The sequence below is a fragment of the Phyllostomus hastatus genome, unplaced genomic scaffold, assembly GCF_019186645.2.
Source record: "Phyllostomus hastatus isolate PE091 unplaced genomic scaffold, TTU_PhHast_1.1 phas_contig_948, whole genome shotgun sequence".
Classification (NCBI taxonomy): Eukaryota; Metazoa; Chordata; class Mammalia; order Chiroptera; family Phyllostomidae; genus Phyllostomus; species Phyllostomus hastatus.
The window spans coordinates 5880738-5904873 of NW_025333993.1; positions in this window are offsets into that span (position 1 = coordinate 5880738).

Sequence of the window (24136 nt, forward strand, 5' to 3'; positions counted from 1 at the left end):
TTGTTTTCAACTGGTTTTCCATCCTCACGGCCCTGAGATAAGCACGTGTCGGTGAAATTAACTGACATGCATTAGACAGTTTGAGTTCAAATGAGTACATGTCATTGAGATGAACATGTTTAACAGCTTAAACACACTGACCCACGTATTCATCTGAAAACATGGCACAGTTTGAATATTTGGCTTGAAAAAAGAAAAAATTTGGAAATGGATAGGACCAAAATCAGGGTACCGCAGCTCATGATGAGGCGTCAGAGAGAGAAGGTTCCACCTTAGGATGGCCAGTGTCTGACTCGGAAGCTGCCTGGGCCACTTGCTCTTCTCCATCAGGGCATCCCGCTGCTGCCCCTTGATCTGGGACCCCATTCTTCCCACAGAGGTGACTGCCGCACCCCCTCCTCAGCCTCCCCTTGTCTGCTCCCCAATTCCATTAGTCCGACGCATGCCTGCTAGGAAAACCAAGTGAAAACACAACTCCAACCGAGCGAATCTGCTTTTACGCAACCTTCAGGGGCTCCGTTGCCTGCGGCTGGTCTGTCTAGGCACAGGTCATCACACACGACACTGTGGTTAGAAGTCCCCAGCCTTCCCTCAGCTTTGTCTTCCACTTCTCCTACATACGCTTTCCCTCAACTAAACAAATACAGCAATTTCTGTGCATCGGGGCTTTACTTTTTTTTAAGATTTTATTTATTTATCTTTAGAGAGGGAAGGGAGGGAGATAGAGATAGAGAGAGAGAGAGAGAGAGAGAGAGAGAAACATCAATGTGCGGTTGCTGGGGGCCGTGGCCTGCAACCCTTGCATGTACCCTGATTGGGAATCGAACCTGGGACACTTTGGTTCACAGCCCAAGCTCAGTCCACTGAGCTACACCAGCCAGGGCAGGGCTTTACATTTTTAGAGTGTAATTTTCAAAGTAGATTCTCAGGAAAACAGAAAATGAACATGTGGCAAAGATTTTATTTAACACATTAGCTAAGGAGGCAACCAATAAGATGTTATGACCGGTTCAGAGGGCACTGGAGAGGCTAAGCTATTTGCAGGCAACTTAATAAAGAATGTTAGAATGAGACTGCTGTGCTGGATCTGAAAGTGGTAAATGCCAAAAAGGCCGTGGAACTGGAGAGTCATCTGTTCCTCCAGACATGAACGATCTGTATCTCTGTCAGACCCAGACAGCTCAGTCACTTTATTGTATCACCTTCATCAGCAATAAACAGTGAGACGGAATAAGTACATTCTCCTAGTCAATCCTCCAGTGACCTCTGCCCCTGTGTGATGTTGAAAGACATGCTACCCACCTTTTGGACCGTGTTTCAAAAATGTGGATAATTTTTCCAAAGCCTTTAGGAATGTCAGGCTGGTTGTGCCCCTCACTACAAGGAGGAAAACCAGCCGCGCTGGCCTCTCTGTGCATCCCGGGGGCAAAGACCGGGGCGGGGAGGGGGTGGCTGACCTCCGCGGCAGCTGTATCGGCGGGAAGGCAGGTTGCAGTGCAGATGGGGAAGTGGATGAATGATGGCAGGAGAGTGGACGCTCAGTCCCGACACCGAGGCTCCACAGGTCACGGTAACAGGAGCTCCTAGCATCAGTCTCTGGGGGAGGGGGCTTCCACCACCAGGAATGAGAGCAGGAAGATACTCCAAGGTGTGGAAGCAGCATCAGGACGTTAAATTGGGATAAGGCGTAAGTGGGCCTAGAAATGGGACCAAGGCAACCTGCTCAGCCGGAAGTAAACGTAAGGGTGGCACAGGGATGGGGAGGGGAAGGAACTGTAAAGACTGAAGGTGACAACCGAAAGTGGGTGACATCACCCATCCAGTTCTGCAGCTGATTAAATGGGTCTCAGAAATCACTCTCAGCAAATACCCACAGTTTGCACAGAACACAAGGAAAAGCTAAGGAAATGATGTTTTGTTCTGGATCCTGAGATGTGTGAATGTCCCAGCCTAGGACTCCAGGGATTCTGGGAGAGGGACCTTCCATAACCATTTCCCAGGTCAAAAGATAAAATGGGGAAATCATCGTGCGATTTAATAGTGACTTTTCTAGGAAAGTATTAGGACGATTCAGTGGTGGTCGCCTCAGATGAGCCTGTGCCGTCTCTTCCCTGCTGTGCCATAGTGACAACGATGGGTGTCGTCGGAACGCCGCTCGTCCCTCCTGGGAGAGCCCGCTCGTGTTTCCTGCGGGGAGAACAGAGCGAACCCCACACTGGTTGCTGTCTACACTCACACAGGGCTTCCGTTGTGCTGTGCTTTGACTTTTCCCCTTAGGAACTCAGAGCCGCTCTCTGGACACCGCCAAGCTAAGCAGGGTGTTGAAGAAAAATATGTGGGGTAGAGAAGAAAAATATGCAAATATATAAATATGCATTTATATATATAAATTTCATATATATATGAAATTTCCCATATATATGAAATAGATAATAAATAGAGAAGGGAGAGATAATGAAATAGAGGATAAATAGATACATATCTATTTATATACACATAAACTGGACACATAATTGCACCCACAGGGTGGGGTTGAGACGAAGGAAGCACAGGGAAGTTGCTTTGGGGACGATGAACTCTGGCATCTCGGCTGTGACGGTGGCTGCACAACTCTGTACGTTTGTCAAACCTGTAGAGCTGCACATGGAAAGGGGTGGATTTTACTATGTGTAATTTTTTTAATATGTGTTATAATTGCATGTGGTCAACTGGGGTTAGTATTTTATTGTTGAAATCCCATTACCATAATCATTTTCCCATTTCTTAGCGTTCTGCCTCTCATGTGGGTGCTACTAGTGGGAACGTTTTTAAATCTAACACGATCATGATTCTGTTCCGGAATCCGGTCACTGTCCCCCCAGTGTGCTTCAGATTTTACCTGCCTCCACATCCGGGCGCGTGCCTTTCTCCCGGGCCTCATGTTGTGGCAGGTGCCCCTGACCCTGCCCTCACCTGGCCCATTACGTCTTCTCCATCCCGGAGCCTCAGCCCCTCCATGCATCCATGCAGCTCCCACAGGCCTCTGCAGTCCCTAATTTGCCGGGCCCTCTGGACTCACAGAACTTACTGTCCTCATTTTTTTATGGCCATGGGTTCTCCTGTGCTGCCTTTTGATACATTTCGACCATTGTTTACTTATATTCTTGCTATCTCACTCTGTGAATTTATCTTCCCTCCCCCAGTTAAGTAAACAATCATCTCCTTAAGGATTGGAGATTCCCAGTGCTGGGTATATTGCAGGAGTTGCATAAATCTTGTCAAGGCAGAGCCAGATTGCCCAATGGGTTTGAAGGCTTTGGTTGGACGTGCCGCTCACTCAGCTGTGCCACTGCCCGCCAGTGGGACAGTGGGCAGGTGACTATCTCCAGGCCTCATTCAACTCATCTGGCAAATGGGACTAATAACAGCATAGGACTGTCATGATATTGCATGCATCATGAAATGGGACAACTGTAATAGCACAATCAATCAAATATCTTTTAAAAAAACACATTTGCCATGTAAACACAGACTCAAGACAGCTGTCCTGTTACCTCTATCCATGCAACTGGGTACCCGCTCATAAGCCCCTTTGAAGAGTGGTATGGAATTGATCATCTCCCTAAGTATAAGCCGGAGAGGGCAACAGGATATTTATATGCATCCTCCACAGGACAAATACCAGGAGCCCCATGTTTAATCCTTCAGATTACATTCTGGTTTTTATGCTTTAATTAATTACATATCCCTGAAGAATCCATGCTACGTCGCCTGCCCGAGGTGTGCACACAGGTACGGAAACCACTGCCTAAATGGGAAAAGCCACAGCAGCTAAAGGGAGGAGGCCATGACCCAGTCCTCTGGTCGTGGCAGGCAGATTTTTAGCTGCCCTCTTCATCCGTAAACCCGTGTTCGGTCCTCCACGGTCTCCGGCGTGACCCCAGGGAAGGCCTGGGGCTCTCTCCCCCCGCCCCGAGCCTGTTGGGGGCTCCCGTACGGGCCCTGCCTCCGCTGGTGTCTTCTGTAGAAGTGGAAGGAGCACAGAATAAGAGAAGGACGTGGCGGGGGGAGGTGTGACACACCGCAGGACTGACCGGAGCTGGGCCAAGCCAGGCCAGACAGAGGCTGTGAGACTCCACGGCCGTGAGTCAGAAGGAAGACACCGCGGCCATGAGTCAGACCCGGCCCCAGGCCCAGGCCGGCCTGGGTCACTGCGGGAAACCCGCCCTGCATTTCTGTTTCGTCCTTGTCGTGAAGAAGGGTGTCAGTGAACCACTTACCAGCGTGTTGGGGAGCTCGTGCCTGCCAGCCGGCTCCAGTCCCGGCGGTCCCAGCCGGGGCCCATGTAAGCTTCAAGAACTCTGTGAGTCTTCCTTTCCGCTGGGGGTCTGGCTCAGTACTGTCACAACTGAATTAAAAAAAGAAAGGATAAAGTCAGCGTGATGACCAACACAGGCAATTTCGTCAAATAAATAGACTTTAGTCTGAGTTGAATTGGTTGCAAATAAAGCAAATTGAATAAGAAGTAAAAGATGTATCTTAATTTTTTTTTAAAGATTTTATTTATTTATTTTTAGAGAGGGAAGGGAGGGAGAGAGAGAGAGAGATCAATGTGCGGTTGCTGGGGGTTATGGCCTGCAACCCAGGCATGTACCCTGGCTGGGAATCGAACCTGGGACACTTTGGTTCCCAGCCCACACTCAAACCACTGAGCTACGCCAGCCAGGGCTAGATGTATCTTAATTTAAAAATTAAAAAAGAAAACATTCCAAGTGTCTCGTCTGGCTTCATGTGCAAACACTTGCAAACACTTCCCCGGAAAGCACTCCTAACACAGGACAGCAAAGCAAGGTCATTCACTTGCAGCCTTCCTTCCTTTGGTCACTCAAGCAAAAGCAAAGCTACAGGCACTTTTGTTGATAACCCAGGCAACAGGCTATTTGAGCCGGCAGAAGTCAGCAGAGAGCACGTGCACACACACGCGCAGTGAAACAGCAAGGTGAGGCCGCGGTCTCAGGACCAACGTGGATAGGATGGTTCTCCCCAGACACTGCTGTCCCTTAAAGCGCCGGGTCAGTGTGGCCACCCTAACCCTCGGGCTTTGTAGCTCCAGGCCACTGTGTGCGCAGCTGCCTGGGGCGCGTGAGGCGCGGAGCACAGTGCTTTGGGGATGGTCCAGGTGAACTCAAACCCTAGCCTGCCCCGCACTGGCGGGGGGCACACCATAACCACCAGGCCTCCACGCCCTCCCCTTCCAAACACGTTTACGAAGTGAGCACCCGTCACCGGGTTGTTCTGGGTATGACGCCACACAGGCCTGGTGCAGAGTAAATGCGCAATGGCTACTGGCTGTCACATTGAGGAATCGTTGGGCGCAGCCCCTTGGGTTTGGGTTGGGGGCATGTTGGGAACCTCCCTTCCCAAATGGCCTTGATGAGGACCAGAGAGTGCAGGGCACTGGGAAGAGGCATGGAGCCATCCCTGCACCACAGCCTCCGGCTCACCGGCTCGGGCAGCGGCCTCACAGAAGCCACCTCTGGGCTAATCACTTAGTGCAGAAAGAGCCCTGGCTGGCGTAGCTCTGTGGATTGAGCGCGGGCTGTGAACCAAAGTGTCGCAGGTTCGATTCCCAGTCAGGGCACATGCCTGGGTTGCAGGCCACAGCCCCCAGCAACTGCACATTGGTGTTTCTCTCTCTCTCTCTCTCTTTCTCCCTCCCTTCCCTCTCTAAAAATAAATACATAAAATCTTTTAAAAAGCAAAGGAAGAGGCACTGCAGGCACGTGTGACATTTACTTTCACAATGCACAGTGTTCGTACTGCAGGGTCGCCCTTGCAGCTCAGACCCTCTGCAGACGCGCACACATTCCTCCCTCCCATGGCTCCTACACGCGCCCTTATGAGTGGGGAGGGCCCCGAGACGACAAGCTCCAGCCTTGCCCAGCAAGCACTTGGTGTTTTCTGTTGCCAGGGGCTGACGTGGCTCCCTCTCCTGTTGCTAAGGACTCGGCTTCTCAGGTATGCACCCCTGCGCTATCACTACCATGGTGGGGGGTGCTGGGGGTGCCTGGAATGGAGCCCACAAAGTCCACTGGTCCCGCCTTCTCCCTGGACCTGCGCGGGGACCAACTGATCCGGTCAGTGGGCCGTCTCATTTGTGCCGTCTGCCAAGTCTGAATCTTTTACAGCCGCGTTGCCGTGTCCCAGGCAGGTCTCTGCTGGTCCACAGCCTCTGCTCCCACTGTCTGGGCAAGTCAAGGTGCCGGGGCTGAAGGTGGGAGCCCCCGTCCCCTCCAACCCCCGGCCTTCCGGGTGCTGAGTGGAGAGACCCCCTGGAGAGCAACTCAAATGTCCTTCCAGGTCTCTCTCTCCACTGCCCCCTCCTTATGGGGACCCCAGCCTGGAAGAGGAGTGTCCTGTCCCTCTGTATCCATCCTCCCCCCCACCACCCTCCAGGATGGGAGGGCTGGGGGAGACATCTCCTTCTCTGGCAGGGATTCCCCAACCCTTTCCTTCAAGAGCCAGCCCCTTATGGGCCAGCTCAGAAAGGGGGGGTGGCCAGAATGCTGTCCCCTCTCTGTGCAAGGTTTTCTACCACCCAAGCCCATCAGGTTATGCTGTTTGGAGGAAGCCACCAGCAAGGGGGACAAACACGTCAATTCCCTGCTTTGCTATCTCAGAACCCATGCATAGGTGCCTGTGTGTGTGTGTTTAGAATTGTTAAAGAGTCACATTTCAATGTAAAATTAGCCATGATTTTCTGAATCTTAAAAGATCTGAAAGTTCTCATTGCAAAAAAAATAATTTCGTAATGATGTATGGTGACAAACGTTAACCAGACTGATTGTAGTGATAACTTTGCACTATACACAAATGTCAAATCCCTACATTGCACACCTTAGATGACTGTTACGTGTCAATTACACTAACATTACGTGTCATTGACAACAAAGAAGGAAACACAGCCAGCGTCTGCAGGAGCTGCTCCCCCAGCCATAGGGCTGAGACGCTCCCAGGCGAAGGCACTAGCCAAGGCCTCTTTGCAGACGAGGTTTTGAAGCCAGTCTAGGAAGGAAGGCAGCACGGGATGGGGTCAGCAGAAAGGAAGAGCCCGTGGAAATCATAACAAAACCCTAAGGGGGGCGGTGGGTTGTGGGACAGGCAGCTCATCCCACGCCGAGAACAGCGACCAGAGGAGCGGGGAGGAGGACAGTGTGGTGGGCGTCTGTGTGCGTCCAGGGCGGGGCTACGAGAAATGGGCGAACCTGCGCGAACAAGCCCATCGCATCCTGCTGTGCAACCAGAGGTCACCCGTGCTCTTGAAACAAAAACAAAGACAAGCAGTGCAAAAATCTCTTCACTGGCTTAGCAAAGAGCAGGGGTCCCCAGGCTACTCAGAGCACGTTCCCCCCGGAGAAAAGATCCAGACCACACTCACTGCTCCGCGGGTTTTATTTAGCCATGAGTTCCATGCACGCATTATTGAATTCATATTTTGTAGGCGCTGCAATACAAAAAAATGTTAAGAGAACGAGGTAAAAATTACCACCATAAAAAATCCAGTTATAAAGTAAGAAAGGTGTGGGGGTGCAGGGTACGGCCCAGGAGACACAGTCAGGAACAGCGTAATAACTGTGCACAGTGACCCGACCAGCCCTGTGATTAGACCTGCTGGGCGATGTAGGATAATCTCCCGGTCTCGAGGTCTGGACACTTACTTAGTCATACCCGCAGCGTCCCTTCTGCCACGCAAGGTAACGAACACGCCTGCAGGTTCTGGGAATTAGGCACTGGCATCGTCAGGGGTCAATATTCTGCTCACCACGTCCCACACGTCCTGCACCAGGCACACACCCGGAGGCAGGTCCCGCATCTCTGTCCACTGATACCACTGCTGGCCGTGCCCCCACGCCTGTCACTGGACTGACCAGCGGCCTCCTCCCTGGTCTTCCTGCTTCCCCTCTCCATCCTCCCGTGTGCTTTCCACAAAACAGGCAAAATGCTTCACTAACAACTTAGATCACACCATCTACTCTCATCTCTAGCTTCACCTGCTGCCTTTTATGGTTGAGACCAAAATGCAAATGCAAACCGTCCCTCGGGACCTGGCACCTGCCTCCCTGACTAGGGCTCTCTCCCACCCCCGGCCCCGGCCCCGGCCCACCAGCCTGTTGTCCCCACTGTTCCGGGGAGATTCTTGCCTTTCTCCAGCCCCTCAGACGCTTGGCTGATCTTCACCCTGCAGGCCATGGCGCCACGTTGTCTCCTGGGGCTGACCCGGCATCTGAGTCAGACCTCGGGTCTCCGCCCGCCCAGTCGCAATCCCATCACCCTGTGTATTGCCCACAGAACAGTGATCCCTGTTTGTGATTATTTTGTCTTTTAAATGCATAATTAACTCGGTCATTGTCTCTCTCTCCCCACACTGAATACAGCGGAGGGCAACCAGAGCACCTGTAACGTCGTCCCGTCTCTCCAGCGAGCCGCCCCGTGCCTCACACACAGCACATCCGTGATAATTATCTGTGGATGGACTGAACGAGCCGATGAATTACGACCACTCCCCACGACCTGAGTGTGAGTCACAGCTGTGCACTCAGCAGGAGAGGAAAGCCCTCACTAGGGGGTTCGGGCACGGCATCATTGTATTAAAGTGAGCAGGAGAAAATACGTCTGCTCATAACCATCAATATCCCCCAGGTTCTGGAAGACAGACAACCACACCAAATGACGGGGGGAAAATACCGCTTCTGTCTTAGGAATGAAAAGCACCTGAATGTCCGCTTGGAGAAAAGCAAGGCTGAGTTGGAGAACACATTACAGGACTCCGAGCTGGCGTTGTGATCAACCAAGAACTCTGGAAGGACTGTTATCAAAGAGACAGATGGGCCTCACTCAGCACCGGCCCCAAGTGCTGGGTTATGGCCATAAGCTCCTGCTTCCTCGCGTGTTTAAGAGCCTATGGATGTGACTACGGACCATCTTTTTTTTATTATTGACTTTTATTACTGTTTTGTACTGTTCTTCTATTCATGGCTTCAGGAAAAAAATATCTTTTACTCCAACAGGTAAGGTCTGTATCCCTTGGTTGTTTGGGCTTCTATCAACACACACACATTTTCTGAGATAACGTTAGGCCCAGGCCAGGGTTCACCTAAAAGCTATTTCGAGAGTCCGTGCTCCAAGCCCCGTGAAGGGTGCAGCCTGAGCTCCCTAGCTGCAGGTCTGCAGCAATGGGTCTCAACAGGGACAGTTCTACCACCAAGGGGACATGTAGCATTGCCCATAGTACGGTCGGTTGCCCCAATTTGGGGAGGGGGAGTGGCACGGGCACCTGGTAAGTAGAGCCAGGGGTGCTACTGAGTCTCCTATCATTGAAACTGAGTGTCCTTGTGACTTTTACTAAATTTAGTTTCAAATCCTGGCTCTAGAAATCCTATCTCTATATATATATCTCTACACCCCTTATTTAGCATTTCACCCAATAGTCAGCAATCCCTGAGGCAGCAAAGACAATAGCCCAGACCTGACTAATGGTCACGTGGTAAAGGCCTCCCTCAGGCTGAAGATCACATCTTGACCTAAGTTATGGGTCAGCTCCCGAGCCCTAAGGTGCAACAGCCCCCTGCACACTTTCCCGTGAGGCTAACTGAAGGACGCCAGAACAGACCTCGGGGCTGCCTTCAAGGCCTGGAAAAAGTGTTGATTACCCTGACCTCACCTGTGACCAATCAGACCCCGAACCCCGAACCCAGGGTGCCTTGTGATTTTTCCCTGTATAATCTGTAACCTACACCCCATGGAGAGTTGGTTTGTTTAGAGCCAAAGCTCCGCATCTTCGTGCTGGCCAACTCAACATTAAACTACTGTCTCTGTTGACTCTGCAAACTCCTGCTCACGCATTTCTCTGGGCCAGTGTGTGCAAGAAGGCTAGACAAAGGAAGAACAATGGGGTTCGGGTAACACAGTACACAGGACACCCCTTCACAACAAAGAAGGATCTGGTCTAACAGTCAAGGGTGCTGAGGTGGAGAACTTCATGCTCAGTTCTACCCACGCAGCATAAAATCAAGTTGGGAGAGCATAGGAGGTACTCATGCAATGAAGAGACACTTGGCCACTCAGAGAGACCCCAAATTTTACTCCTCCTTACAGTAGGTGACCTACAGATTAGCACCCGCCACCTACATAACTCAAGCTAGCTTACTCAATTCTCCTTATTCCGAAGCAAGAAATGGACCAATTGAATCCCTCTTCACCCTGTCTGTGGCATTTGACACTTCCATTGGCTTCTTCCTCCTTGAAGCCCCTCTCCCCTTGGTCTCCATGACAACACTTCCTCCTGGTGTCTCCCTAGACCACTTCCTCCCCATCTCCTTTGTGACCTAATCTCTTCCTGCCTACCCACAGATAGATGTTGGCATCTCTCATTCCACTTTCTCTCCCTAGACAATCGCGTCACTTCGTATTGTTAACTCCCCCTTTATGCTGGCAACACCCGGGAGCATGTACCTAGGCCAGATCCCCTGCCGGGCTCTTGACTTCAATGTCCAGTTGGTTCCTGGTCATTTGCATGAAGTCCCTTGAGCATCTCAAATTTAATGCATCTAACATTGCGTTTTTATTCTTCTTTTCACCCAGAGTCTCGCTTTTTCTCACTTTCATTAATGTATGCATCACCCTGTTGAGCAGTCTTGCCTCTTCATTTTCCTGCACAACCTCAATTCAAATCAGCAAGCAAGTCGGTTCAATTTTCCCATTAATGTCTCTCGTCTCCTGCCCTCCTCTCCCATTTTCACTGCCACTGCCTGCACTCAGGTTAGCAGCATTTTTAAAACAGTCACCGGAGCTGTCCCTTAGAGCACCTGTAGGGTTCTAGTGTTTCCTTTTCTCATAAGGACTCCTCTCATCCATCAGAGTGACTTTTCTAAAACAAAAATTTAATCATTCCAATCTACCATGTAAGTGTTTGAATGGTTCCCGCCTACCAAATGCTTCGCTGTGGGCTCCAGGGCCTGCCAAGGACCCACCCCACCCACTCCAGCCCTGGTTCTCTGTGTGTCTCTCCTCAAGCTGAGCTTCTTGTAGTTGTCAGTCTCCCCTGCCTGTGTCTGTGTCTCACTTCATGTCCTTTCTTTGCATTGTGGTCTCTACTCAAAATTCTCTCTCTCTCTCTCTCTCTCTCTCTCTCTCTCACACACACACACACACACACACACACACACACACACACACACTTCTCTAAAACCCTTCCTGGATACTGCCCCATCTTCCTTCCTTTTGTACAACTGAGCTTCTCTGCTCTGGTAGATAACTTCATCTTGGTGCCAATGATTTATTGTTCTTGCTTTTGTTCCTTTATGTCTTCTTTCTTACAAATTTCCATAAAAATTTATTTGAGTCAAACAGAGAATACACCTTGGAAGAAAGATCTCAATAGGCTGGGATAAATGCTTTTTTTTCTGTCTTCTGTTAGGCTATACCCTTTTGAAGGCAAGCGTCCAGGTTGTACACTGTACACCTTGCAAACAGAACAGCAGCAGAAACAGAGCTAGGACAATAATTATCTGTTGAGTTAGTTGATTGAATAAACATCTACTTTGTTCCAAACACATTTATAATTCTTGGCTCAGCCGATTTTGGGGACTGAACCATCAACCACTGTGGCCTGAAATCCAATTTGCCAGTATCCTTTCTGGTATCATGTGAAAGTTTAATGTTCACTGGGGCCTGTGGAAATTAAAGTACAAGTAATGCATTAATATCCCTTGTCCATAGAAATAAAAGCCCATGATAAACAGTTATGTAAATCAATTTTCATCTCAAACCACCTCACTTTTTCCAATTACAGTCTCAGTGAAAGTCAATACCATAGATCTTTCAGAATTTCTCAACCATAAAGTAATTTGTAGCTTCCTATTCATTTATGCAAATCATTATTAGTTTTATAATTTACAGCAAAGCTGAGAGCACCCAATGTTAATGGTAACTTATGCACAAGCTTACGTCATGTCATTTCTCCATCCTACCATTCCCCAGACCCCTCCCCTCCAAATATTATGAGTGATTTAACACAGAAAAGGGATGACTGATGATTTATTCAAATATTCATCTATGAACAAAATTTTAGTTAATAATATCTTTGGGTTACTCCACCAAAATAGAATCAATGACTCAAATATGTCAAAAGTCATTAAATTCACTTTATCTCCAAAGTCTCTGAAGCAATGATAGAAAGTTTAGAAACATAACTATAATATCTTCTAAAGGAAGAACTGGTAAAGTATGCAGGCCTTATCCATTCAGTGACACAGCAGGTAGATAGAGTAATCAGGATTCTTGGGCCATGAGCAACAGACTCTGATTCTGTCTACGTTAAACTGGGTAAGAGAGGATTTATTGGAAGACTCGCAAGAGCTCCCAGTGTCAGTGAGGAAGACTGGAGCCTTGGACTTGGAAATAGGCAGCAGACAGGGAGGTTCCAAGAGACAAGAACGTGGAACAGTAAGGATGTCCCACAGCAGGAGGGGTCCGGTCAGCGTCCTTCCACTACACATGAACACGTCCAACTTTTCTTTTCTTTCCACTACTCAAATCCACCTTCAAGGGTAATTCGTCTATTTAGCTTGGGGTGCATTACACCTGGCCCTTATCTAGCAGACGGCAGGACACTATTACAATCTCCCTCAGTCCGCTTAGACTGCTGTAACGAAATGCCACAGCACCAGTGAGGAAGACTGGGGGTGGGTTCTGTGGGCATTCAGTATACATCACAGTCCCTCCGGATCATAACCCACGAGGAAGAAGTTACAGCCCAGAAGTAAAAGCATAGGCCTGCCTGACGCCCAGCCAGCAACCAATTAAATTAGTGACTGAATTGACTGAGTGTCTGAGGTCATGGTATAATTGTGGAAGACAGTAAAACATGGACGGACTTCATTAAATTAAATAGAGGGATTCATTAAATTAGGAATAATTTTAAAGAAAGCAAAACGACATTTATATGTGTCTATGAATGATGCAAGTTGTCGCAACAAACATATTATTTCCCTTTCCCCGAGTCCTCCGTTCCCCCTCCCTTTCATAAATAGTTTTCCCAACAGAGAAGCCATGGCAATGCGAAGAATCCCAAAACATCACCGCTGGGCGTGGCCGGAATACTCCGGCCTAGCTGTTCCGCAGGCCAAAGTGACTCGGACTCGTCCCTGACCGGAGGCCTTATAACACAGCCCCCTAGGGTACAGTGGGGCATGGGAGGGGACGGAGGGAGACTGGACTTGGGGTGGTGACCACACAGTACAATACTCAGATGATGTGTTACAGAATTGTACACTTGAAACCTACATAGCTTGAGTAACCAATCTCACCCTGATCAATTCAACAAAAACTTTAAAAGGACATTCCATTTTCACACTAGCACCCCGGCAGCTCTGGGCATTGAGTAGGTGGATTCTGGATTATTAGAGGCCAGGTTCTTGAGGCCCTGGCCAAACATTCAAGAGAAATAAAGGCTCCACTGAGAATCTCCCGTCAAAAATCACGTCCCATTCGAATGACAACGACTGGGTGTTGAATGCCCAGATGCACTCCACCTGTTACGGGCAGGGGTTTGCTGTGCAATTGCATCTTCGGGAAAACCCCCTTGGCTGGCAGGGTACATACTTCAGACGTGATTTTTTCCTGGGTGATGTGAGGTAGTAAAACTGATTTCAGCAGAATATTGTGCTTTCTCAACCTTTCCTTTCGCAACCTCACAGGAGCCTGTAGAACAATGTGCTCACAAACAGATCCCCAATCACGTGACAAAGCCACAGCCCTCCCCCACAATGCCATGCGCCATCCGGGCTGGATCTCGGTGTCCCTTGTCCCTGGCTCTTCAGGATTTGCTCTTCCCCCACGTGTTGCCTAGAAACAAGTCAGTCGTTTGTTACCCATTCTGGGAAAGCAGAGTTTAGAGTGAAGGTAGCCTGGGCTCCAGATAGGAAGGAGAAGCAGGAGTCGGGGTGGAATTCAAAGGTGCTTTGGGGGGTAAAGTAGACAGTCCCACCCTAGTGTCAGTGCAAGGGTCTAGGCAGTGAATTGAGGGTCTAAGGGAAGGGGGAGGGAATCAACTGAGACACGGAGGTCGGAGACAGGCATTTCCTGAGATTCCCAAGTGGCACCGTAGGCAGTGCTATGGATTGAATTATGTCCCACTCCAGGACTTATTTGTTGAAGTCCTGACTCTCGGTGTGTCTCAGAATGGGGTCTTATTTGGAAAAGCGGTCATTGCAGAGGTAATTAGTTAAGATGAGCCCATGCCAGAGTAGGGCGGGCCCTAACCCAATATGACTGGTGTCCATATAAAAAGGGGAAATTTGGACACATGCACACACATACACAGAGGATGCCGCGTGAAGTTGCAGTTTGCAGCCACTGGCCAAGGGGCCGCCCGAAGCAGAGAGAGAGGAAGGAAACAGCTTCTCTGTCACACCGCCAGCAGGGGCCACCTTGCCCACGCCTCCCTCTCCAACCTCCGGCCTCCAGACGGCGAGACAACAGATTGCCATCGTTCGAGCTGCCCCGTTTGCAAGGATTTGTTAGAGCAGCCCCAGGAAGCGGATGGGATGGCTTGTCTCAGGGCGGTTGCTGCCACAGACCCTAGTTTGTGTATGAACAGAGTTTCATTGTACTTATTCCCTGTTCTGGAACAACACCAGGAAATATTATTCACCTGCCACCCCAAAGATTCCTCGCTTACAACCAAATGTTCCATACCTGCAAACTTTTTCTTTTTCAGACAGAGTTTTGTTCACTTCCTACCCAATTGTTCAGGCCATGGAAATGTATCCGTGTGCCCACTTATTACCAGTTGGGGAAAAGAACAACATTTTATGGTCAGAAACCAATTTTGTTCTGTTTTCACCTTTGAAATCTGCTTTAAAAATCACATCGTAGCTACTTTTCATTCTACCACTTTTCCCAATAGCTTCTGGCCAAAACCAATACAATGTTGACCAGAAGCAGCCCAGCTGTCTCTATAAGGTGGAGTCTGTTTCTCCTTGGGCTCCGCTGCTGGACAGATTAACAGAGTGTGTCCGAACGGCATGCAAAACGAGGTAATCAGTGGATGAGAGGCTAGAGAAATCCAGGCAGAAGGCACAACTTAAAGCATTTTTTTCCTTCAAAGAAACCCTTTCACCTCGACAAGGTGTATGCATTTTAAATCCTTATGCCTTATAGAGAACTAAATTTGTATTTCTAATAATGACACCATAGCAAGGCTCATGTATATACACATTTTCTACTCATAATAGGAAGCTATAATAAGCATACTTTTTGTCATTCATCTTCCCCATTTAGCAGTGAAATATGTACATTAAGGTGACAAAACGTCACTCTTTCAGAGATGCTATCACAGGGTGACCCTGAGGGTGAGCGCATCATAGCTACTTGGCAGGTGAAATCACAGCCTAACATGGTCACATAGAGCAGCCCAGGCTCAGACTGAGAGTGATGCGGACACATTGTCCTCGGTCCCTTTGCGCCACCAGGTCCACACACTTCCTACTTTTCCTCTAGTCAGAGTTCATACTCTCTTCTGGTGTAAAACTAGCTTCATGTGTCTCGTATTTACTGATAGGCTTTCTGATGACAGTTCAGAGATGAGCCATCTCTGCGGTGACACTATTCATGTGTCGCAGCGGGGGTGTCATATCTGTCCTACCATTTGCACATCGGTACCATGATGAGGAATCAAAAAGACTGAAGACCGGTGAAAATCTTCAAAGACTGCATTTGGTTTCTAAAAAGCGTGGAGCGACAAGGGTGCACACAGTCGGTGAGAGTTGACTGTTCATGTGCCCTCAGACGGCTCTTGGAGACCTGTGTCATCTCAACAATGCCAAGGACACAGAATGGCCATGAAATCCAGTGACACAAGAAACGTCATGCCATCCTGCACTCATTCCCCAAGGTTGAAACCTGGACTCTCCAGTTTCTCCCTCAAAATCGAATGTGTTTCTGATACCCCTACTTCCAGTGACAAAGACGGTCAGTGCAAGTCCCTCAGCACCAAAGACGGTCGGAGTCCACGTGGGCTCCACGACACCCAGGTCTGAGCCGTCGGCTTCCCGATGGCTCCCCACCACGGCTGCCCTGGGACCATTAGCACGAAGCCCTCACTCATTAGCATCTCAGCCTGCTTTCTTCCAAGTGTCAGTTTCCCCTCTCCCCCTGCCCTTCCCTCTACACTGTGAGCTGCGGGAGCCACACGGAAGACATGGCTGTTTCCTGACCTCACCACGTGGCTCCCTGCTTCCCAGTCCACTGTCTTTTCCGAGGCGTGGCCTTCCAAGAATCAGAAGGAGAGGAGCAAAGGCCTGCAGCCCCCCACCCGTGCTCCCCTCCGACACTGCAAGGAGGGGACACGGAGAGGGGGCTTCGGAGGACAGGTCATCCCGGATGTGGCCCGTCAGCCTTGTCATCACCTCAGGTCCCAGCATGTCCAGCAAGGGCCTCAGAATCAACACGTTTGCTCCCAGAGTTTCCAGATCACCACCTGAACCGGGCTGATTCACCTTCTCGTCATTCTTCTCGACTGGATACATTCATTTCTTGTTTTAAAAAGTTTGGTTTACGTTTTTCGTTCACGTACTCTAGTCTGTCAGTTGCCAGTCTCTACATTTAATTATATGTTTTGCAGTAAACTAGAGGAAATGACACCTCCACTCCAAATCTGAACCACCACCTCCTTGTGCTTCATCTGCTCCCCTTCCCCAGTGAGTGAGCTCATTAAGGGGAGCCCCTCCCGGCCCGCACCCCAGCTTCAGTCACTCGGCGCTTCCTTCCCCACTGGAGTGCATGCGGGTGGGCAAGGACTTCGTTTCGTGGTGCAGTAGATCTCTCGGAAAACAGGGCATCTCCATGTCAAGACAGGTGTGATGATATGCAGCAGGTGGTGAGGTACCAACACTTCGCTTTGTCTGAGCATTGGCCCGGAAGCCCTACACCAGAAATAACTGGAGGAGTTAAGATTACACAGATTTTCTCCACCACCAGAAGAAATGAGGGCTTGCGAGCACGTTGAGTTCAGCTATGGTGAAATACATGTTGCACCTCTGCACACGTGAATATTTTGCTTCAGGACAAGTTCTGAGCCCGGGTCCAAACTGTGGCTTCTCAGAAAGCAAACTGGGTTTACCCGAAGCACTCTTCATGAGCTACAGCAACTTCGGCAAGGAGAGTCGTGTGTGATGGGTCCGCAGCCCATCCACGGACGCCTCGTGGAGGAGAGCCCTTCTGCATCCGGCTCCTCCTGCTGGGGGGGCTGATCGGCATTTACCACCGGGAACCTTCAGGTCAGGAATCGGCAGTTCATAGCAGCTCCTGTTAGTGGGCACTATGGGAAATTTTGCATACTTTATGCAAAGATGTTCATCATTTTAATGTACCATTGAACAGAAACTAAGATGTATGTCCCCCCTGCACTTCCTAGTGGACGTACCACTTTACGCACACTCTTTCTAAACATAGGTAAGGAGATGGTGATGGTGATGAGAAAGATCCAAAACCTCATCAGGCAGTCGTAGCCCACATTAGATACAGGTGGCAGACACAAGGCCTGAGGACCAAATCCAGCCCTCCACCTTGTTTTATCCAGCCCAGCACCTTGTTTCTACCCAGCGGCAGCGCCGAGCTCCTTGCCCCTAGTTAAGGAGCAGTAACATTTGTACAGTCCTAAAATGACACTCAGCTCTTTGAAGGCAACCTCGAGGCTGATATGGCCCCCAGTGGAAATAAGTTTGACACCCCTGCTGAGGTCGCACTGTGCATCCAGCCACCGGTCAAATGGCAGAGAGAGCAGCCTGGCCTCTTCACAAGGCGGAGGGGACAGGAGCCGCAGTGACAGACACGTGCTGGATGCCTATTGTGATTTACAGCAAACTCAGGGAGAGCTTTCTGTCCAGCTCTGTCTATGGAAGTCAGACAGCTTTCCAGAAAGCCCTGAGAAATCCTGCAGGGGGCCCAGGCCCACCTACTGGGCTCTGTAGCACCCTTGGGTGCTGCCTAAAGGAGGGGCACAGCCTCCCTCTGCCCAACCCAGCCTCCCATGTTGCACTTTGATGTGTTATGCAGAAAATCCCTGGAACGGGAGCCACACGCCCTGCCTGTTCTGGCACAATCCTGCATCCAGCCATGAGCAGTGACGGGGAAAGAAACAGTGGCTGAGGGTCGTTACCTTCTAGAAGGGCTTCCATGTTTGCAAATCCACGTACATCTGTGCCTGGATTGCATTCCTTCCGCCCAGTCTTCCTGCGGCCACTGGGCCCATTGATCTCCCGTTTCCGGTCTCAGCACGTTCTCCAGGAAACACCTAGGGCGACGTTCTCGCCCAGGAAAGTGTAATGGATGCTTATCTCCCCAAGCCCTGGGCATCTCTGAAAGTGTCAGCCAGTGAGTACTTGAAAAACAAAGCCCGCTTTCCCGGTAATTACTTTCAGAAATATGACTCATAGAGAGGGAGCACGAAACCAACTGGAAAAAATTGGAAAAAATAAATCAGGCATGGAAATGGAAAGGAGTGGAATCCCATAAAGTTAATGGCCACAGCGATGAGACTGAATCAGTGGAGAGAGCAGGGGGGTTGGAGCACCCAGGAAGCACCTGCATCAGGTAAGAAACCAAGGTGGGGGCAGCACGGAGGTAGGAGTCACGCATCCGCGCAACTTACTCCACCAATTGGTTTGACTATTTTGTTTTTTTCTTTCATGACATTGACCGGTCATCAGATTCCCCTTTCCTCATTAAGTTGCTTTGTTTAAAAACAAAACAGTCACTGACTCTTAAAGGCAGACCGACGGACTGGTGCCGAGGGGAGACGTCTGTCCTGGAGACGTGAGTTTTCTCAGGTCGGATGACAAGGAGGCTTTCAGTGGCAGAAGCACAGCAGGGAAGGTAGCAAAGGACATTGATGGAGTTTCTGAACTAATACGTTGGGGTGCTCCTTAGACTGAAAGATCCATCACCTCTGTCCTCCAAGTTGGGAAACAGGGAGTTAGGCTATTTGTTAAGTCTGAGTCCACCAGAAAGCGAAAATAAAGGAGTCAGGAACAGACAGAGAAGAACCCAGGAGACCAGGTCTTCCCAGCCCGATGGCCATGTCTTGCTTCCAGCAGCTGCCCCTTCAGCCTCAGTGTGTCACCGCTGAGCGTCCGGGGTCCTCCCAGTGCCCTCTCGGGTTCCTTGGCACCCTGAGTGAGTGGGTCACAGTCGGCTTCCTACCAAGGCCTGCCGGGGCCAACATTTACTGAGTGGCTGTAACACAGCCTACCCCTCCATGCGGATGAGAAAGCAGAAGATGACAGAAGTGCAGTGATTGTTTCCCAACATCTGGTAAGTGGCGAAACTGGAACCTGAGGCCGTCTGGTGCCCAAGCGTGAGTGTTTCCGTTGAGCCGCGCTTGTCTCCTTCACGAGGGAACATTGTTTAGGGACTTGTTCAGACCGGGTGTTCCCGTTAGGGAAACGAGCCCCTCACAACGCCCGGCCACACTGTGCTGAGACGCTCACGGTTCCTGCTTTGAGACGCAGCCAGGACTGCGGGCCCTTCCAGGATCATTGTCTAAGTCTCAACACAGACGTTTTGAACAGCGTTTCACATAAACCCTGCGTGTCCTTGGAAATTCATTTCACAGCCCTCCTTGGGTACCTACTGAGGTCAGTTTTCACGTGACGGGGTTAGAGATGACGAAAACACATTCCCGACTCGAACACACTCACGGTTAAGTGAAGGGCACAGCCATGGGCCCAAAGGACTGTCTATACGCTATGAGCACGGCGGTGCAGGCCCAGCACCAGAGCCGAGAAAGAGCGTCGTACCTTCCCCAGCTCTCTGTTGAGAGTTCACTATGCCTGTCTGTCTCTGTTTCTGCCTGCCTCTGTCAACCTCTCTCCCTCTCTCTCTCCACCTCCCACCCCACCCACCCTCACATCCAAATATGGTATTTCTAAGATTTGGATTTCAAGGCACATGGATATTTGCTGTTTTTCAAGTGCCCCTCCCCCCATTCTTCCACTGGCACGACAGCATTTTTCTTCTGGGGAATCGTCCCTTCTCCTGGTCTAGTCCACGTGACTCTCAGCATGGCTTGACCTATTCCCGGTATGAGTGGGTGGACGGGGCCTGCTGGGCGGCCTACTCCAAACCCCTGTCCAGTGAGAGCTGGGCGTGGGCATCTGAGCGAGGTCAGACCAGATCCGAGCGGACCCCACGCATTCGCTGGACCCGCAGCTCTCTCTCATGGCGCAGGCACCTGAACACGCGGGGCTCCCACGGCTGAGACGCTGCCAGTGACTGAAGCTGCTGACCTGGAAGGAAGACAAGCAAAAGGCAGGGTCGGGCAGCACCCTGGTGACCCCGCCGCGTCCTGGGCCCAGGCGTGGCAGACCAGATGCGGGGACTACGGACGGGTGGTCCGTAAACACCCAACACACCCTTTCCCGAGCTGAGGAAGGGCTCAAGCAGCTGTTACTGACATGATACTCTGGCTTTCTCTTGCTCTCGTTCTTGGCTGAAGAGCTTCTTTGGGAAGCTCGTCGGGGGAAGGGTGACTAGCGGGGTAGGAGCCAGGCGTACTTGGGCCCCTGGCCATATAACCTCACTTGTAATACTGCCAAATGGCTCCAATCTCCTAGCGGGGGTCATGACTGTCGTCTCCCCACACGTACACAGATGGCATTTAAGTTCTCGAAGTGCTTTGTGTCAACAACAGCAACAGTTACTTGCAAGGGCACGTCCCCAACTCTCATCACTCTCATCGTATGAACCTGTTAATGAACGCAGGCTTCAAAACCTGAAAACGTCTGAAAGGGAAAAACACCCAAACCTCTGTCTCCCGTGCTGTGTGTATACAACCAACTACATGCACTTGTCACTGATGACGTTCCTTCAGAACAATCTTCGTAGCATACTTGAAATGTCACACAAATAACAGTCACACCTTCAGCTCACATAAAGAATTAGCTGAGAAAGTGAGTGTGTGAACTTCCCACTCCATTTTCACGGCAGAGGACACATGAACTAGTGTACAAAGGAAACCTAAAGACCTAAAAGTTCACACCACAGGTTATGTTTTGGCACTACTGGTCATGCACATGTGGGAAAGTGAGTGTTTTTTTTTTTTTAATAAAATGGCAAGGCGTAGGAAAGTATATTTGTAGTGAGGAAGTTCAGCCAGGATGGCATGAATCTTCTGCTGTAAATTATACTGCATTTTACCTGCCGGCATAAAGACAGCAGAGCCCTGGGAATGGTTCTGTATATAATTTTTGTGTTCCTGTGCACACCCCAGGGAAGAACGTGGAATATTTCTTCATAAGCAAGAACACTCCCGGGCACACGGTCCCTTCCCCAGGCTCTGTGAGATGGTCTGTGTCCAGTGGCAAGAGGGATGCTTAAGCCAGTAACATCATAAATCGCTTAGAGGACGAGGTGCTGGTGATTTGAAAGATTTATCGAATGGAACCGAGAGTTCAGTCCGCCCCTGTTATCTTATCTTTATTTATGAATGTCAATAATTCTGTCCTGATATTTTTAGAGCACTTTACCAGCTGGGTGGTGTGTAAAGCTCTTCAAATGATCTCCACTGACGTCTTCCTCCCTTCCTGCCCAGGCGAGGTTGTAGAGGGCTCTGACTCTTTAGACTGAGGTCGGGGGTGGACACATGCTCATGGTCCCTGCCAGAAAAGGTGTCTGCAGAGATCCGTCCTCTTTCCCCCCCCAGACAAGAACTTATAAAGGATGAAGTAAACAGTAAACAGTTCACAGAGGACAAAGGTGAAGTCACTTTAATGCGACAGGATAGGCTTCAGATGTAGAGGTCAGTAACAGGTGATTGGGTAGACAGCGTGAACCTATTTAAAGGCAAGACATGTCCATCTGAGAGGCCAGGCCGGTCCTCCCCATGGGGACAGGAGACTCAGCAGAGGGGTGCTGGCCCTGCCCGTCTAGAAGAAGATCTCTGCAGCCCAGGGGAGGGGCCAGATGGATTTCCAAGGGTCTGGTCCCACTGACTTAGTCACAGCTTTCGAGGACATGGGTGAAAGTGTAAAGAGGACACACCTGTTGGTGTGACAATGTCCTGTTGGTATGACAATGTCTCCTAAGCATTTCTCTCGTTCACCCATCCTTCTGTGTCTGGTCCAATGCCATGGTCACCCAGCAACCTTCTAAATAGCAGGTGGTTCTTCCCGTACATCTAACTAGAGGAAGCAGTGGTTTGCACATATAGCTTTTGAGTTTTGGTATTTTATGGCATGATTTCTTTCTTTCCCTGTATTTTTTATTATGGTAAAATATGCATAACACGCAATTTATGACTTTAAATATTTCTTTCCGAATGTACAATTCTGTGGCATGAAGTGTACTCACAGTGTTGTGCTCCTATCACCACTACCATTTCCCGAACGTTTGCATCATTTCAAACAGATCTCTGTGCCCTCCTCCAACAGTAACTCTCCACGCCTCTTCTTCTTAGACCCTGGTAACCACTCAGCTGTTTTCTCTTTCTGTCAATTTGCATACTTTAGATAACTCGTGTAAGTAGAATAACACAATATTTATCCTGTCATCTCTGGCTTCTTTCATTTAGCATAGTGTGTTCAAGGTTCACTCGCGTTGTGGCATGTGTCCAAATGTCCTTCTTTTTGAAGGTTGAATAATATTCCATTGTATGTAGGTACCACGTTTTGTTCATCAGTCTGTCTGTTGGCAGACATCTGGGTGTTTCCACCTATTGGCTTTTGTGAATAATCCTGTCAAAGCGTTGGCGTACACACACGCGTTTGAGTTCCTGCCTTCAGTTCATCTGAGTGTGAACTTAGAGGTGAAATTGCTGGATCATAGGGTAATTCTATGTTCAGCTTTTTGGGAAACTGCCAGACTGCCCTGACAGTGACTGCATTTTAGATTCCCAGCGGCAGGGCATGCGGGTGCCAGTTTCTACACATCTCTGCCAACACTCGTTATTTCCCCTTTTTTAAATAATAGCCATCTGAATGCACGTGAAGGGGTACCTCCCTGTGGCTCTGATTTGTGTTTCCCTGGTGACTACTGGCATTGAGAATCTTTTCATGTGCTTATTTTCCATTTGTATGTCTTCTTTGGAGAAATGTCTATCCAAGCCCTTTGCCCACTTTAAAAAAAAAATTGGGTTGTGTGGTATAATTTCCTTATGTAAATTTGTGAAAGCTCCCTTTGAATGATCTAATTCCTTGTCAACTTGGCTGTAGGGAGGCCCCGTGCCGATCATGTGGACTCAAGAAACTTGGCATGCTGCGTGACAGTCACTCCCATTATAAATTATATTCTCCCTGTGGTTGGACACACCCGTCTTCTGAGGCTGACTAACATGAGTTCATGCCTGGGAGACAGATTTGCTCCTTGAGGTGCTGGCAGCTCAGATTCCGATCTCGTGCGGCAGACGCCTGAAACCAGACTGCTGAGTAGCCCCACGGGACCCAAAGACACCCTCCGGGAGCGAATACCTCCCCATCTCCTCAGTTAACCTTGAAGCTGCACTGTCCAGTTCAGCAATGACTAGCCACCTACGGCTATTTAAAGTTAAATTCAAATGTAAGTTAAATAGATTCAAATGAAATAAAATGATAAATTAGGTACTATAGTCTCCCCTGCCACATTTCAGCTACTTGGGAGCATACCTGCCCAGTGTCTACTGTGTTAAACAATACAGTGTGGGGCAAAGTAGGTTTACAACTATTTGTATGGAAAATAACACAATAATAACACAAGCATGAACTCTGTGTTTGGTGCACTCCCAACTATAAACCTTCTTTTGCCCCATCTTGTGCAGATATGAAATTTTTTCACCATCTCAAAAACTTCTATTGAACAATAAAGATTTAGAAAGTTAGATTTTTTTTAAAGCATTGGGAACAAGTAAACAAAATAAAATAAAACAATCATAATAATAATAAAATGCCTGTAGAATTAAAGAGCGATGTTAGAACAGAATTGAAAGGAACTCTATCTTACTTTAACTACTAGGAAAGAGTCCATTAGTATTCTCAGTGATAGAATCGTTTATAAAATGAGCTTCATCGCAGTGCCCGCGTCCCAGGCTGATGTGAAAATTCAGTGAGGATTAACCCCCGGGCAC